Raw genomic sequence first — 4,133 nt, forward strand, 5'->3', positions numbered from 1 at the left:
TACTGAGGCATTTTTGAGTTTTGCCATTGCTACTCTTTTAAAATTCTTGAGAATGGAAAGTCCTCATGTTTCCTAATTGGGAGGACTATTTGGAGAGCGTCCACCGTAACCTCCCATCTGCTTTGAAGATAGCCAATCTGCTGCCTCAGAGCAGCTTCCCTTTTAAGCGTTTTTGGAGGAGCTGTGCCTGGTAACGTCTTTTCTTAAATTCAGCTGTTTCATGACTGTATCAAGACCAATTGCTCTTTGGAGATGCTTTGGACAAGTGTTTCCCATCCACACATTCTAGCGTTACAGTCATTGAAAGTCACCTTCAATAGTCCTTTTTTTTTTTTAAGATTTATTTATTTGAAAGTCAGCGTTACACAGAGAGAGGAGAGGCAGAGAGAGGTGTTCCATCCACTGGTTCGCTCCCTAAATGGCCGCAACAGCCAAAGCTGAGCTGATCCGAAGCCAGGAGCTTCTCCGGGTTTCCCACATGGATGCAGAGGCCCAAATACTTGATCCATCTTCTACTGCTTTCCCAGGCCACAGCAGAGAGCTGCATTGGAAGTGGAGCAGCTGGGACTCGAACCTATGCCCATATGGGATGCCAACATTGCAGCTGGCAGCTTTACCCGCTATGGCTCAGCGCCGGCCGCAGTCCATGTTTTTACACGGTTCTCTGCTCAGGACGTACACTGAAACATGTCTGCTCAGTAGAATCTCTCTGCTCTTGGTTATCTAGGCTGCGCCTCCACCTTCAGGTAAATACACTGACAGAACACTTGCAGTCTGATGAAGCTGCTGATTGGAAAAAATGATTTTTTTTTTAAACCTTAAGCACAAAATTAAAACTAGTTGCTGACTAAATGTTCATATAAGAAAGGTTCATATAAGACATAATAGTAGCTGGCACCGCGGCTCAATAGGCTAATCCTCCGCCTGCGGTGCCGGCACCCCAGGTTCTAGTCCCAGTCAGGGTGCCGGATTCTGTCCCGGTTGCTCCTCTTCCAGTCCAGCTCTCTGCTGTGGCCCAGGAGTGCAGTGGAGGATGGCCCAGGTCCTTGGGCCCTGCACCTGCATGGGAGACCAGGAGGAAGCACCTGGCTCCTGGCTTTGGATCAGCGCAACGCACTGGCTGCAGCGCACCAGCTGTAGTGGCCACTTGGGGGGTGAACCAATGGAAAAAGAAAGACTTTCTCTCTCTCTCTCTCTCTCTCTCTCTCTCTCTCTCTCTCTCACTGTCTAACTCTGCCTGTCAAAAAAAAAAAAATAGAAAGACATAATTGTTAAAGCCTAGCTATTTTTTGTACTATGCCAGCAAGAAAATTCTTGTGGTCTGAAACTGAATTTGGGGGTCGGTGCTGTGGCTCAGTGGGTTAAGCCACAGCCTTCAATGCTGGCGTCCCATATGGGCTGCACCGCTTCCAATCCAGCTCAGTGCTAATGTGCCTGGGAAAGCAGTGGAAGATGGCCCGAATTCTGGAGCTCCTGCACCACATGAGAGACCCAAAAGAATCTCCTGGCTTTGGACTGGTCCTGTCCTGGCTGTTGCGACCATTTGGGAAGTGAACCAACAAATGGAAGATTTCTCTCTGTCTCTCCCTTTCTCTCTGTAACTCTGCCTTTCAAATAAATAAATAAATCTTAAAAAAAAACCCAGAAACTGGATTTGTATTTACTCTACTTTTTGAAAACACTTGCAGTCATTTTGGAATATAATGAAGTATGTGAAACATACTCCTTTGTGTTTTGCCTTGTCCAATGAATCATTTGAGGCAGTGTCTTGAGTTCCATGCATTCTTTTTTCTGTTCCTTGTTAACAGAGGAGGTGCTATGGATCAGTTCAGCAGATTCTTAGGAAGAGGAGGTGCTATGGATCAGTTCAGCAGATTCTTAGGAAGTCTGTCACGCTGGGGTGGGGGTGATGTACAGTCCTTGACCCTTTCTGGCTGAGATCATGAAGTCAGAGGACAGATGGGGATCGAGAGCTGGGTAAGGAGCAAGATGGGAGGGGGTATTCTAGGATTTTGGCTCTGAGGTGTCCAGGAAACATCCAGGAGTACACGCCCCATGGACACTGGCAGTGCTGTCTGGTGCTCAGCAGAGAGGTCTGGTTTGGGATATGCACTGGGGAGGGGTCAGCGTGTGCGTAGTAGTGAAAGTCTGGGGCGGATGTGAGCAGAGTCGGGTGTGAGGGGAAGGCTAAGGTGGAGTGTGTCAACACTGACATTTCTAGTGGAGGAAGAAGGGACCCAGAAGGGAAGGTGTCTGGAGCAGCAGTTAGGAATGTGGGGGGGAAATGGGAGACTATGGGTTCCTTCACCCCGATCTGCTGGAGTCTGCCCGCACTGCAGAGGAGTTCTGAATGTATAGGGAGGCAGTTGTGGAGAATGAGGACAGAGCAGAGGGGTCCCGGGGCTGGAAGCCGACCAGACTACCTCCATCCATGCTCCTGACCAGCACATACCCACTAAACAAGGCAGGGCGTGTAGTGGAATGAGAAGGCCATGCGAAGGTGGCCACTGGCAAGCGAGCGTCAGCTAGTCAGGAATGGCTTTGAAACCCACCTGGCTTTGGAAACTGCCTGGCGACAGGCTGTGATTGGATGGCTCTGGAAACTGCCTGGCGACAGGCTGTGATTGGATGGCTCTGGAAACTGCCTGGCGACAGGCTGTGATTGGATGGCTCTGGAAACTGCCTGGCGACAGGCTGTGATTGGATGGCTCTGGAAACTGCCTGGCAACAGGCTGTGATTGGTTGGGGTATAGACCGCCCCTTGACCAGATTGGCTGGTCTTGGCTATATAAGCTGTTGTACCAACTGTAATAAACGAGTCTGCCGGCTGCTCGCCTCAAGCCTGCTCTCACCCGACTCCCGGGGTCTGTGTGTTGACTCCGCGCCTCTTGCCCCCACCACGCTGCTCCTCTCAGAAACGAACCCACTACAACATTGTGGAGAAATCAACCGCAACGTCTGGCGCGCCAACGTGACTGAGAAAGAGACAGCGTGTCGGACTCGGCGAGGTCCCCCCTGGATTTCGGCAAGTAGGCCCCTCGGTGTTTTGTGTGCTGTTCGGTTCTGTGAGGGTGAGCACAGAACCCCCTCCTACACCCCTTTCCTTGTCCTTGTCCTCGGTCTAAGTGACCCCAGGTTAGCACACACCGCCCGGAAGCGTACGTCGCTTCTCGGCTCCTCCTTTCACTTTCGGTTTGCCCGGCTAGCTCAGTCGGTAGAGCATGGGACTCTTAATCCCAGGGTCGTGGGTTCGAGCCCCACGTTGGGTGCCAGATGTTGCCGTTGATTTCTCCACAATGTTGCAGTGGGTTCGTTTCTGAGAGGAGCAGCGTGGTGGGGGCAAGAGGCGCGGAGTCAACACACAGACCCCAGGAGTCGGGTGAAAGCAGGCTTGAGGCGAGCAGCCGGCAGACTCGTTTATTACAGTTGGTACAACAGCTTATATAGCCAAGACCAGCCAATCTGGTCAAGGGGCGGTCTATACCCCAACCAATCACAGCCTGTTGCCAGGCAGTTTCCACAGCCATCCAATCACAGCCTGTCGCCAGGCAGTTTCCAGAGCCAGGTGGGTTTCAAAGCCATTCCTGACTAACTGACGCTCGCTTGCCAGTGGCCACCTTCGCATGGCCTTCTCATTCCACTACATTTCCTCCTTTTCGTTTATTTTTGAGCAACGGGAAGCATGATTCTTGGCCATACCATTGTTGACCCCGTTTCCATGTGGTCTCCGTACGCAGCTGTGCCTGTCTTAGGTTGTCCCCCAGGGGATCTTACCCATCATTGACTAGCCAGCGCTCAAATCGAGAGACCACAGGATTGCTTGCTTAGATAGGGGTAGGAATGAGGAGTAATGGTTATCAGGAATGGCATGACCGCACACAGGCTGTGGGCCATTTGAGTGGCTGACCAGAGCTAGTGGGGTACACAACGGTAACAGATATGGCTTTGGGCCCTTTCTCAGGGTAGGATGATAGGGCAGGTGCATCTGCTAACAAGGCGGAGTCTTGGTCTTGTTCAGCTGGTTCGGGTTGGCTGTCAGTTGCAGGCTTGATGTTTCTGGCTGGTACCCAAATGGGCTGTTCCGCATTCTCTGGAAAGACACAAGCATATCCTCGACCTTTGGTTAGCAGAGG

General features: G+C 51.5%; 1 non-coding gene across 1 annotated transcript; it reads left to right on the forward strand.

The window, feature by feature from the left end:
• Positions 1 to 3,196: 3,196 nt before the first annotated feature.
• Positions 3,197 to 3,269, forward strand: TRNAK-CUU (transfer RNA lysine (anticodon CUU)). Its single transcript has one exon. It is a non-coding gene; the product is annotated as a tRNA-Lys (tRNA).
• The last annotated feature ends 864 nt before the right edge of the window (positions 3,270 to 4,133 follow it).

This window comes from Lepus europaeus, chromosome 9, assembly GCF_033115175.1.
Source record: "Lepus europaeus isolate LE1 chromosome 9, mLepTim1.pri, whole genome shotgun sequence".
In the NCBI taxonomy this organism is placed as follows: domain Eukaryota; kingdom Metazoa; phylum Chordata; class Mammalia; order Lagomorpha; family Leporidae; genus Lepus; species Lepus europaeus.